Here is a 14,108-nt window from a genome sequence, read left to right on the forward strand (position 1 = left end):
AATGATCTGGTTGCTCTCTGCACATTCGAGGCTGGGCACACTGCACAATGAGAGAGTCTCACTGCCCCTGCTTGGATCCTCAACTCGACCCTAGTGCACAAACAACAGCACATCAAATCAGAAACCTGTGTGACCTAGAAGCTTGGTGTTGAGTTTTCCTTTTAGAACCCGATGGGGATCTTCTTGTTCTGACCCTCCCTCCCACTGACTGACTGGGACACAGTTCTGACAGTTCCCACCACGCCCTACCCCAGACACACATGTAATTGGAAACAGAGGGATGAGACAGAACTGAGGCTATTGAGGCTCTTTATCGTTTAGATACACCAAGAACTGAGATTATTTGCCCCGAATGGTTCTGTGATGACCACTACACCCAGCTGGACAATCAGGACCCAGGCTGTAAAAATAGGGGACAAGCTACTGCACTCTACAGAATTCACAGCTGAGCATCGGTGCCCCACAAGGCTGTGTACTCAGCCCCTGCTGTACTCGCTGTACACCCATGATTGCATGTAGCCAAGTCTTCCATAAAACTTCTTGGATATATAAGTATTACTGATAAAGAAGCACAACAATTGTAGGCCATATCTTGGGGGTAAAACTGACTGAGTTTGAGTACAGAGAGGAAATTACGAGAACCTGGGTGGCATGCTGCGAAGACAATAACCTATCCCTCAATGTCAGAAAGACAAAGGAATTTGGTTGTTGACTTCAGAAGGATCAGCGGACCGCACAACCCCAACTTACATCGGTGATGCGGGAAAGTGGAACTTTCTAGGTTGTCGAAGGTCTTCAGAAAGTTCCTCCAGGCTCAATATCACAAATGATGCTGAATTGGTCCAACCAAGCAGTAGTCCCGGCTGCCAAGAAGGCCCACCAGCGCCTTTACCTACAGAAATTTGGCCTGTCTACCTCTAAAACCCTCACTAATTTTTCTAGATGTCACCAATGGGAGAAAGCATCTTCCAGGGTGCATCACGATTATGATATGGAAGAGTCGTCGAGTCCAAAACCGGAAGAAACTGGCAGAAGATCGTGAACACGGCGCAGCACATCACACAAACCAATCTTCCGCCCTTGGACAAATTCACTCGCTAGCCGGACCGCTGTCGGAGCAGTGCCAGCACCAGGACATAATCAAGGGCACGACCCGACCCCAGCCAACACGCTGTTCATTCCTCTTCCGCTCCAGAAGGCTGCAGGAGCTTGAGAACACTCGTACGGCCAGCATTTGGGAACAGCTTCTTTCCAGAACTGTGCATGTGACTGCTGAACGATGATCCTAGACCCAGATACTGGGCCAATACTCTTCCCAAACAACCGTGACCTGCATCCTCCTTTTTTTTGTATCTACCTTCTTTTCCATTTTCTCTGAATTTTCTATTTATGATTTGTGATTTTAATTTTTATATTTTACAATCGACTTGTAATCCAGGGAGCGGGAAGTGCAGGAATCAAATCTCGATATAATAAATATCTTTATCTGATTACTCAGTATTTATTTCTGTTTGGCGACAATAACAGTATAAGAGAAATAATAGGTTCCCAACTGCCTGCAGGAAACCTTATCCATTCCAACCCCTGCCTTTCCATGCATCTTGTCCAGGTGCCACTTCAATGATACGATTATACCTGCTGCACCCACTTCTCAGGCAGCTGCAGCGTATGTTCAGGTCACACCACCCTACAGGTGAAAGAATTGCCCCATTGATCCTACTTCGGCCTTTCCTCTTCACCCTAAGCATATGCCCCAAGCTTTGGACTCTCCTGGACGTGTGGGAAAGACAACGTCTGCCATCTCACCTTATCTTTCTGGCCATCACCGTGATGTTATACATCATTATATAATCTCACCATCTTACCTCGTGTTACAAGGAATAATAACCTTGAACGGAAAACCCTCCCTATTAATCACACTTGCAACAGTCTATAATTCTCTGCCCACATTTCCAAGTTCAGGCCACAATCTTTCCCTATTAAAAATGTTAGTCCAAAATCTTCTACCCATCATGTGCTCAGCCTCTCACACAATACTTACATACTCAATGCCCAACTAATGAATGTCAGCATGCTAAATGTTAATTTCTCCCAACATATTCCTACAGCTCAGGACATAAGCAGACCTTCTGTGCTTCTAAAGTGAGCTATTTCTCCTTACTTATCTTTTTAATCTTAAAATAGTGACAGATCAGATTAAAGATCTGTTTTTGTGTTACTTCTACATTGAATCATTGAAACATTCAGTGAAATGCTTGTTTGCGTCAATGAACAACACAGTACAAGGATGAACTGGGGGGAGCCCGTACGTGTCACTATGATTCCACTGCCAACGTAGCATGCCCTCAACTTACTAACACTCGCCCTTTGCAAAATGGCAGGAAACTGAATACTCAGTGGAAACCTACTGCAGACACGGGGAGAAAGTACAAACTCCTTAAAGGCAGTGGTGGCAATTAGACGCACACGGCTGCCACTGTAAAGTTTATGCTAATCACTATACAACTTCTTGGGATTTTCCTTAACCTTAACTTCTAGATCCATCTCACATCCTCTCTCTTTGCTCTCCTGATAGTATTCTGAGTCATTTGATGTTAAGGGATTCACTGGGAAATAACCTAATTGAACCTTGTTCTTCCATATTTTTCTTGAGCAAAGCTTGAATATCTCTCATCTTGACAGGTTTACCCTCCACTTCGACAGGAACATACTGCCTCTGCAGTCTTGATATTTCTCAACTCCTGCCCCAATCACTCAGGGCAAGCCCCAAGTTTGCATTCTCACTGTTACACTTCTCCGAATTCCTGCTTCTCTTCCGTTGGTTCCATCCTGAAGAAATCGAACAACCCAATTGTTCATTCTCCACTGAAGTCAAGTTGCCCGGCGGATTGTCGTCCCGCCCTACTGGAAACCACACACATCAGTCAGAAGCCTGTAAGCTCGGAATTGTTGCTAAATTGATCTCCAGACCCAAAGACATTTTGGACTGCGAACCTCCCACCCTCACTCCCTCCTGCAGCAGTCACTGATTGAACAACCATAGTTCGTTCCATCATTTTCCCACCCAAGACACATATCAATCACATTCCTCATATTCCATATGGGAAGCTTACAGTGATGCATGAGGCGTGACAGGGAGAGACAGGTTTTATCCACCGGGGGAGGAATGTTCTCTGGATCTGGTTCTGTCACTGAGACTCTGTCTCATTTCATTTTTAAAGTCTTTTTGTTGATACATAATCTTCTACAGCTTTAAAATGATACAAGACTTCAACAAACTGATATATGTACATTTAATAAAGCTGAAGAAAAAACTTATCAAAAAAGAATATGATAATGAAAAAAAAAGTTATTTTTATAAAGAAAATAAAGAAAAAAGAGTACCCCAACTAACTGAAAGAAAAAACCTACAAACTACAAGAGAAAGGAAAAGAAAACGAATTAAAAGAGAGAAAAAAACCATTAGGAACTAACTCCCGAAGCAATACACCTTACAATTGTCTATCTATATATATATATATAAAGGAGAAAAATCATCAACTGCCAGCTCACATTTATATAAGACTGTAAGGAAACTATACAAATTAATTCAAATTAAATGATAATATTTGGCAAAAGAGCCCCATCTTCTCTCAAAATCGAATTGAGGATCAAAAGTTCTACTTCTAATTTTTTCCAAGCTAAGACATAACATTACTTGAGAAAACCATTGAATTAATGTAGGGACAGAGGTGTCTTTCCATTTCAATAAAATACAGTAGCCCTTCTTGCCAACAATGTAACAAATGCAATTATATGTTGGTCTGAAGATGAAATACCCTGAATATGATGTAGAACGATTCTAAATAAGACAGTCAATGTATTAAGTTGTAAATTAATTTTCAGAGCTTTAGAAATTGTAGAAAATAAAGGTTTTCAAAAAGATTTTAATGAAGAACATGGTCAGAACATATGTGAAAAAGTGGCTACTTCAGTTTTACACCCATCACAATAGTTGTCTATGTTAGGAAATATTTTGGATAGTCTCTCTTTTGTTAAATAATAACGATGAACAATTTTAAATTGAATTAAACAGTGATTGGCACATAAGACCATAAGACCATCAGACAAAGGAGCAGAAGTCAGCCATTCGGCCCATCGAGTCTGCTCCGCCATTTATCATGAGCTGATCTATTCTCCCATTCAGCCCCACTCCCCCACCTTCTCACCATAAACTTTGATGCCCTGGCTACTCAGACACCTATCTCTGCCTTAAATACACCCAATGACTTGACCTCCACTGCTGCCGGTGGCAACAAATTCCATAGATTCACCACCCTCTGGCTAAAAAAATTTCTTCGCATCTCTGTTCTGAATGGGCGCCCTTTAATCCCTCTCGTACTAGACTCCACATCGAAGAGGAATTGACCATTTTCAAAACTCACAAACAATCTTCATTAACAAAGCTCATATTAAGTTCTCTCTCCCAATCTTGTTTAATCTTTAGTGAGAGGTTATCTTTTTGTAGTAAAAATAAATTATGAATTCTACCAGTGGAACCTCTCACTAAAGGATTCATATTCAAAATAGTATCCAACAAATCATATTCTTGCATATATGGAAACTTAGATAAGTATTTTTGTAAAAAATATCTAACCTGAAAATATTGCAGGAAATGTGTCTGAGAGAGAGAATATTTGTTAATTAACTCTTCAAAAGTCATCAATCGACCATCACAAAATAAATCTGCAGAAGAACAGATCCCGTTATTTCTCCATAAGAGAAAAGTGGGATTGGTTATTGATGGTTTAACTAGAAAATTTCGATATAAAGAGCTAGACAATTTAAATTGTTTAAAATTAAAAGAGTTGTGAAACTGAAACTAAATCCGTAAGGACTATTTAATAACAGGGTAGAGATTTAAATCTGGAATTTTAGCAAGATTGTAAAGGTAATGGAGCTCCTAATAATGAGGTTAAATGAAATTGTTTGATAGCTTCTAATTCCAAATCAATCCAAGCTGGTTTTTGGCTCTTATCAAGCCAATATAGCCAAAACCATAATTGTCAAATATTAACAGCCCAGTAATACAATCTTAAATTAGGTAGTGAAAGTCCACCAACTTCTTAAGATTTTTGTAAATGATTATTAATTCTTGTTTTTTTATTATTCCAAATAAAGGATGAAATAATAGAATTTAATCAAAATTTTTTTTTAGTCAAAAAGATAGGTATATTTTGAAAAATATATAAAAATCTAGGTAAAATCATCATTTTCACGGCATGAATATGACCTATTGAAGAAAGTGTAAGTGGGATCCATCTACAAAATAATTGTTTCATGGAGTCCATTAAAGGAACTACATTAGCTTTATAAAGATCTTTATATATTTTAGTAATGATAATACCTAAATATTTAAAAGAATTCACAACTCTGAATGGAATATTGTTATATATAAAAACAGGAGCATTAAAAGGGAACAATTCACTTTTATTTAAGTTTATTATCCTGAAAATTTTCCAAAATCACTTAATATTTCCAAAAGATTATGAATAGATTCTTCAGGGTTTGAAATATAAACCAAAAGATCATCTGCGTAAAGAAAACTCTTATGTGTGGTCCCATTTATAGAGATACCATGAATATTTTTAGCTTCACGGAGTATTATAGCCAAAGGCTCCAGTATAAGATTAAATAATAAAGGACTTAATGGACATCTCTGTCTCTTACCTCGTGAGAGTGAAAAAAAGGAGATCTGAAATTATTAGTAATAACAGTACCAATAGGATTATTAAAGTTATTACCAAAGCCAAATTTTTCTAATACATTAAACAGATATGTCCATTGAACTCTATAAAATGCCTTTTATGCGTCAAGAGAAGTAACCTATAGTGATGAGTATATAATGTTCATCGATCTCCAAACATTGGAGAAAGAGTAACGGCCTTTAATAAGGTCTGTTTGATCCACAGAGATGATTTTAGTTAAAATATTTCCCAAACGGTTAACCATTATCTGAAAAAGAATTTATGCATCCACATTTAATAGCGAAATAGGTCTATATGATGAACATTCAGCTAGGATCTTTATCTTTCTTAAGGATTAAGGAAACAGAAGCTTCATAAAAAGGAGGTAAATTACCCTTCTCAAAAGATTCATGAAATATTTCCAAAAGATATGATGAAAGTAATTTTTCAAATATTTTTTTAAATCCTACTGAATAACCATCAAGTTCTGGTGCTTTACCTGATTGCATTGACAACACAGCTTTCTGAATTTCATGTTCAGTAACTGGAGCATCAAGGATCTGTTGATCTTCAACAGTAATTTGAGGAAATTTAATCTTATTTAAAAAAGCCTTCATTTTGGAGGAATCTGCAGGAAAGTGAGATTTATAAGGATCAGAATAAAAATCTTGAAAAATACTACTAATGTCTTCATGATTACTTACTATATCTCCATTATCTTTACGAATCTTTAAAATTTGTCTTTTAGCTCTAGCTGCCCTTAATTGGGAAGCTAAGAGCCTATTATTTTTATCCCCAAAAAATATAAAACTGACTTTTCAATTTTAGCAAATATCCTTCAATAGAATAAGTTAATAATAAATTATATTGTGATTGTAATTCCACTCTTCTTTTAAACAAATCAACATTTGGAGAGGTTCCATTGATGTTACCTAAATCTTTAATTTGTTTAGAAATTTTATCTAATTCCATTCTTGTCTGTTTCTTCAGTTTAGCTAAATACAAAATAATCTGACCACGTAAATAAGCTTTTAATGTATCCCAAATTACTAACTTTGAGACATTTCCTGTATTATTAAAGAGAAAAAAACTCTTTTATCTGAGTTTCAATAAACTCAATAAATTCTGAGCTTTGTAACAAATGAATGTTCTGGAAAACGCCAAGGTAGTCTTGTAGAAGCAACATCTTTCAAATCAAATATTAGGTTTAAGGGAGCGTGATCAGAAATAACAATTGCATCATATTCACATTTCTGAATATTAAATAGAAGTCGAGGGTCGACTATAAAACAGTCGATTCTCGAATATTTATTATGAACGTGTGAGAAAAAGGAATATGCTCTATCACTAGGATGCATATGTCTCCAAATTTCAATTAAGTCATAATCAATTAACAAGGAATTAATAAGTGTTGTAGAGCGATTAGGAAGTTGATGTTTGGATGATGACTTATCTATTAAAGGATTTAAACAAATATTAAAATCACCACCCATTAATAACATATATTCATTTAGATCAGGTAATAGAGCAAAAACATCTTTAAAGAATGAGGGGTCATCAGCATTTGGTCCATATATATTAACCAAAACTACTTTCCTGTTGTAAATTGTTCCCTTAACAATCACAAATCTACCATTGATATCAGATATAATATCCTCCTGATTAAAAAGAATATTGGAAACAAATCTAATTTTACTTTGAGAATTTGCATGAAACTGAGGACCCTTCCAAAATTTAAAAAAGCGATTTTTTATCACATAACCTGATTTGCGTCTCTTGTGCAAAAATTATATCAAGTTGGAATCGATTAATAGTTTTAAATGGTTTCTTACGCTTAATAGAATGATTCTAACCACGGACATTCCAACTTAAAACATTTAACTATTTAAATATCATCATGAGACTTTATATCTAAAGAAAGTAGTTTGACGCATGTCAGGATAAGGTAGTCGAGAATGGTGGAGATAAACAATATTAATAATTTGCATATGCTCCGGAATTCCATAATGGGGATAAAAAATAAGAAAAGAAAAAAGAAAAAAGACACCCAACCTACAAAGCCCGGAAGTAAGTCGATATCAATCGATGCAAGCCCCAAAGAATGCATAAGAAGCAATTATAACCTCCACCTGCCTAAATAAAAGGTAAAAATGGAAAGAGTGATCTCTGTCTCCCTCTTCCGGATACACAACTCATTACAGTCGACATACAGCTCATTACAATTGCGTTGAAAAGAACAATTATTACAAACGACCTACAGTTTTGAAGATAGCCATCATAATATTAGGTAAGGAAAGAAAACAACATGCCCAAAAAAAATTCTTGAAATATTTGCTCAGGAGAAAAACAATCACCATCTTTCAATTATTACATCTATCTTTAAAACATAAAGAAACCCGAATAATTACTTACAAGTTCTTAGCAAAAGCATACAAAGCAAAAAAGCAATTAGTTCATTTAAATGCTGCAAATAGAAAGAAATTCTAGATGGTTCAAAGTTATCTAGTCTTTCGACAGTTCCTGCGTTATGTCTTCTGAAGTTAAAACCATCCAAACCAGTCCATTTCAGAGACAAAAGTACATTTTAAGGCAAAGACTTTCTATACCCATCAAATCTTCCGACCTCATCACTCCTTACGTCGCGAGACAATCATACAATTGTAAATCATCTAAACTTCAGACTCGTCAGGGAGAGAATTAATAAAACGCAACGTTTCAGCTGATCCTCAAAAATGCAAACCCCAGAATTTTTGACGAAAAGCCTTAATTTAGCTGGGTATTGAAGAGATGGATGCAACTGTCTTTGATAAGCTGTATGCATTACAGCAACGAATCCAAAACTTTTCTGAACAATTTCACGTGGAAAATCTTGGATGAAATGAATCTCAGAGCTTTGAAATTTGAACAACCTTTGTTTTCTTGCAAGCTTAATAATACGGTCTTTGTCTCTAAAATGAAGAAAGCGCACAACGACATGCCTACTTTTACTTTGATCCGAGGATTTTAAAGCACCAACTTTATGTGCCATTTTGTTCCAACGAGAGCGAGCCTCCAAATCCACGATCCGTTGTTGAGCCTTTTCCAGACGGGAAGAAGTATCAGCCGCATTTCCACTCACCTCTTTAAAATCAAGGCTCAAAGAGTCCATTTTTTTCCTCCAAAGGGAGAAATCTTTTAGTTAATTCAGCAACGATATAGCTGATTTGAGACTCTAATCTATTTACCCAGGGTGGCTCCTCTGAAGTCTCGACAGCTTTTTTAGGCTTATCAATGCCTGCTTCAGGATTTCTTTTGGTGCTTCTTAAGTTAGACAGCATTTTAACTGTCACTCTACAAAATTCAAAACTGAATAAAGTTAAAATTTCAAACTTTGAATTGGGAAAGGGAGAAATTAAAGTCAGACAGAAAGAAACTGTGTCTTACATGTCCACAGGCGGAAGGCAGAGTCCTGAGACTCCGTCTGATGGCCCGAATCGTATTTGGATACTGACAGTCAGATTTCCACCTTTTAAGAATTTTACTGGTTTCTCTCCAAAGTACTCACTGAACTGCTGTTCCTTCATGGAATAACCCTGGACAGGTCCTTATCTTCCCCTCTCCCACATCCAGGGATTTCTGCAACACCATCACGGCACAAATGTCTTCCTTTCACGCTCTTCCGCCTCCTGCAACACAGAGTAACAGAGTGTCTGGGTGCTGCTGTGGGATGGGTGTGTGTCCCACCCACTGGGTACATCAGCCCTGAGCTCAGCACCTTCCACCTGGGGCTGTGCACACCTTCCTGCCCCCGTATGTGTCCAGTTGATGCTGACTATGTACAATTCAGCCCTCCCATCCCAGAACTGGCACTCACTTCCCCAAAGGAGGTACAACACTGACAGTAGCATCATTTTTCCACTGGGACTTTCATCCCAGGAATGCTCTCCCCAATTGGGCACAGAAAGTTCCAAACACCATTACACGAAGGGGAAGGGAACCGACTCGTGTCCTGGACAATGTTACATCGGGATCCACAGTCCATTACCTCACAGCTGTTTGTGGGAGCTTGCTGTGCACCATTATACATCCCCATCACAATGATAACTACTGTGAGCTTTGGTGGCAGGGCAGCACAGAACATGACAAGGATAAGGAAGGTGCTACATCAATGCAGTGCCACTCTCCTACTGTGAACCAAATCCCAGGATGACACACTGTCATAATTATTGTACCTCAGAGGAAGGGAAGAGCCAGTAGTCAGCAGAAGTTTCCAAGGGGAAGGGGATACCAGGGAAGCGAATTGACTTCATGACTTCACCTGCGGAGAGGACGAGAGTATCTACCTGTGACCCACTGCAGGGCATTTCGAAAATCCTCAATTTCATGATATACATTGTAGACAAACAGGACACAGGGAATCCTTGGCCATTCACACTCGTTGATATTCAACTGCTTCACAATCTCTTCATGGACGGCTCCTCGACCATAACATTGCACTGTAAAACACAGAACCTGTGCTCACTCAGTCTGCCTCACATCAGCACATTTCACTCAAGGTGATTCCTAGTAACAAAAGGGAAGGGGGTAGATTTAATGTTCCTCCGAGCTCAGAGACGGGTACCCATCAGTATGGGAATGGGCTCTGTTTCACTGTCAATCTGTCAGCAAATGTGAGTTCTCAAGGGATGTGAAAGCAGCAGGTTAAGTGGGGTAGTTTACAGAGGCGGGGAGGAGTGTTGTAGACAGTGGAGACCACAGAGATGACAAGGAGTGTAGGTTTCAGAGTGGGTCAGAGAGATGGGGAGGGGTCACAGATACTGGAGTGTTGTAGGCATTGCTGACGGTCACAGAGAATGGAAGTGCTACAGGGTCCTGTTGGGCTCAGAGAGTGGGATGTGTGTAGGGAACGGAGGAGAAGGGGAAACAGACACACCGACAGGGTGAGGTATTGACCTGGGTGAGACAGTCAGCACTCTTGACTCTCACGACACACAGAATACCATCCCTGGAAGCATCGGGTCCACAGATACAGAGCAAAGTCCAACCTACAGCGACCTGTCACCAGGAGACTGCAGGATGTGCCCTGTGGAGGCCCTTCAGCCCATCGAGACATTGGACAATACAGCAGCATACAGGCCCTTTGGCCCAACCACTCCTCACTGGCCATGGTGCCCGTCCAGATTGTCCATATTGTCTGCATTACAACTGTATCTCTCCAAGTCCCACACCCTCCATGTACCTATCCAAGTGCTTCTGAAAGGATACTCTCGTACCTGCCTCAACCTCTTCCCCTGTGAAAAAGACCAAAGACCAAAGTACAGTTATTATCAAAGTACATATATATCACCATATACACCCCTGCGATTCATTTCCTTGCTGGCGTACTCAATAAATACATATTAGAATAATAACTATAATAGTTTCACATACTCTCCACTGTGCCTTTTAACTTTCTCCCCCTCACCCTGAACCCAGGGACTCTAATTGTGGACTCCTCTGTCCTGGTGAAAAGACTGTCACCATGCACTTTATCTTGCCCCAGTGATTTTATTTACTCCTCCATTCTGTATTCCACAACACCATTCTTCACTATAATTAGTACCATTTAATTCTGTGTCAACCACAGATACACTGATCAAGCCTTGTGCACTGGCATTCGAATCATTTCTCAAAATAGTAATGAAAGAAACCCAACACTGATCTCTGCAGAACACAGCTCATCAACAGCCTCCATTCCGAAAAACAACCTTCAACCACCACTCTCTGCTTTCGTTGTCCAAACGAATTTTGAATCCACCAATCTTGACTAGATTCCTAACCATCCAGATTACCCTACCTTGCAGGACCTGGTTAAGGGCCTTGCTCAACTACAAGTAGACAACGTCCACTGCCCTGTCCATATCTGCCACTTATGATATAGTTGGGATCACAGAGACATGGCTCCAGGGTGACCAGGGATGGGAGCTCAACGTTCAGGGATATTCAATATTCAGGAGGGATAGGCATGAAGGAAGGGGAGGTGGGGTGGCGTTGCTGGTTAAAGAAGAGATTAACGCAATAGAAAGGAAGGACATAAGCCGGGAAGATGTGGAATCGATATGGGTAGAGCTGCGTAACACTAAGGGGCCGAAGACGCTGGTGGGAGTTGTGTACAGGCCACCTAACAGTAGTAGTGAGGTCGGAGATGGTATTAAACAGGAAATTAGAAATGTGTGCAATAAAGGAACAGCAGTTATAATGGGTGACTTCAATCTACATGTAGATTGGGTGAACCAAATTGGTAAAGGTGCTGAGGAAGAGGATTTCTTGGAATGTATGCCGGATGGTTTTTTGAATCAACATGTCGAGGAACCAACTAGAGAGCAGGCTATTCTGGACTGGGTTTTGAGCAATGAGGAAGGGTTAATTAGCAATCTTGTCGTGAGAGGCCCCTTGGGTAAGAGTGACCATAATATGGTGGAATTCTTCATTAAGAGGGAGAGTGACATAGTTAATTCAGAAACAAAGGTTCTGAACTTAAAGAGGGGTAACTTTGAAGGTATGAGACGTGAATTAGCTGAGATAGACTGGCAAATGACACTTAAAGGGTTGACGGTGGATATGCAATGGCAAGCATTTAAAGATGGCATGGATGAACTACAACAATTGTTCATCCCAGTTTGGCAAACGAATAAATCAAGGAAGGTAGTGCACCCGTGGCTGACAAGAGAAATTAGGGATAGTATCAATTCCAAAGAAGAAGCATACAAATTAGCCAGAGAAAGTGGCTCACCTGAGGACTGGGAGAAACTCAGAGTTCAGCAGAGGAGGACAAAGGGCTTAATTAGGAAGGGGAAAAAAGATTATGAGAGAAAACTGGCAGGGAACATAAAAACTGACTGTAAAAGCTTTTATACATATGTAAAAAGGAAAAGACTGGTAAAGACAAATGTAGGTCCCCTACAGACAGAAACAGGTGAATTGATTATGGGGAGCAAGGACATGGCAGACCAATTGAATAATTACTTTGGTTCTGTCTTCACTAAGGAGGACATAAATAATCTTCCAGAAATAGTAGGGGACAGAGGGTCCAGTGAGATGGAGGAACTGAGCGAAATACATGTTAGTAGGGAAGTGTTGTTAGGTAAATTGAAGGGATTGAAGGCAGATAAATCCCCAGGGCCAGATGGTCTGCATCCTAGAGTGCTTAAGGAAGTAGCCCAAGAAATAGTGGATGCATTAGTGATAATTTTTCAAAACTCTTTAGATTCTGGACGAGTTCCTGAGGATTGGAGGGTGGCTAATGTAACCCCACTTTTTAAAAAAGGAGGGAGAGAGAAACCAGGGAATTATAGACCGGTTAGCCTAACATCGGTGGTGGGGAAACTGCTGGAGTCAGTTATCAAAGATGTGATAACAGCACATTTGGAAAGCAGTGAAATCATCGGACAAAGTCAGCATGGATTTGTGAAAGGAAAGTCATGTCTGACGAATCTCATAGAATTTTTTGAGGATGTAACTAGTAGAGTGGATAGGGGAGAACCAGTGGATGTGGTATATTTGGATTTTCAAAAGGCTTTTGACAAGGTCCCACACAGGAGATTAGTGTGCAAACTTAAAGCACACGGTATTGGGGGTAGGGTATTGATGTGGATGGAGAATTGGTTAGCAGACAGGAAGCAAAGTGTGGGAATAAACGGGACCTTTTCAGAATGGCAGGCGGAGACTAGTGGGGTACTGCAAGGCTCAGTGCTGGGACCCCAGTTGTTTACAATATATATTAATGACTTGGATGAGGGAACTAAATGTAGCATCTCCACGTTTGCGGATGACACGAAGCTGGGTGGCAGTGTTAGCTGTGAGGAGGATGCTAAGAGGATGCAGAGTGACTTGGATAGGTTGTGTGAGTGGGCAAATTCATGGCAGATGCAATTTAATGTGGATAAATGTGAAGTTATCCACTTTGGTGGCAACAATAGGAAAACAAATTATTATCTGAATGGTGGCCGATTAGGAAAAGGGGAGGTGCAACAAGACCTGGGTGTTATTATACATCAGTCATTGAAAGTGGGCATGCAGGTACAGCAGGCGGTGAAAAAGGCGAATGGCATGCTGGCATTTATAGCGAGAGGATTCCAGTACAGGAGCAGGGAGGTACTACTGCAGTTGTACAAGGCCTTGGTGAGACCACACCTGGAGTATTGTGTGCAGTTTTGGTCCCCTAATCTGAGGAAAGACATCCTTGCCATAGAGGGAGTAGAAAGAAGGTTCACCAGATTGATTCCTGGATTGGCAGGACTTTCATATGAAGAAAGACTGGATGAACTGGGCTTGTACTCGTTGGAATTTAGAAGATTGAGGGGGGATCTGATTGAAATGTATAAAATCCTAAAGGGATTGGACAGGCTAGATGCAGGAAGATTG

General features: G+C 39.8%; 1 protein-coding gene across 12 annotated transcripts in view; it reads right to left on the minus strand.

Annotated features, from left to right (window-relative positions):
- Positions 1-2,042: 2,042 nt before the first annotated feature.
- Positions 2,043-14,108, minus strand: part of LOC134350864 (uncharacterized) — a 48,912-nt gene continuing 36,846 nt past the window's right edge. For 6 of the 12 annotated variants that reach the window (XR_010019006.1, XR_010019005.1, XR_010019014.1 and 3 more), the window contains 3 exons: positions 10,049-10,201; positions 9,271-9,391; positions 2,043-6,354 (listed from right to left, as the gene is read on the minus strand). The gene's annotated coding sequence lies outside the window, so the exon portion shown is untranslated. The remainder of the gene's footprint in view (positions 6,355-9,270; positions 9,392-10,048; positions 10,202-14,108) is intronic. The other 6 variants (XR_010019012.1, XR_010019011.1, XR_010019009.1 and 3 more) reach the window with 6 other exon arrangements.

This window comes from Mobula hypostoma, chromosome 8 (assembly GCF_963921235.1).
Source record: "Mobula hypostoma chromosome 8, sMobHyp1.1, whole genome shotgun sequence".
NCBI lineage: Eukaryota > Metazoa > Chordata > Chondrichthyes > Myliobatiformes > Myliobatidae > Mobula > Mobula hypostoma.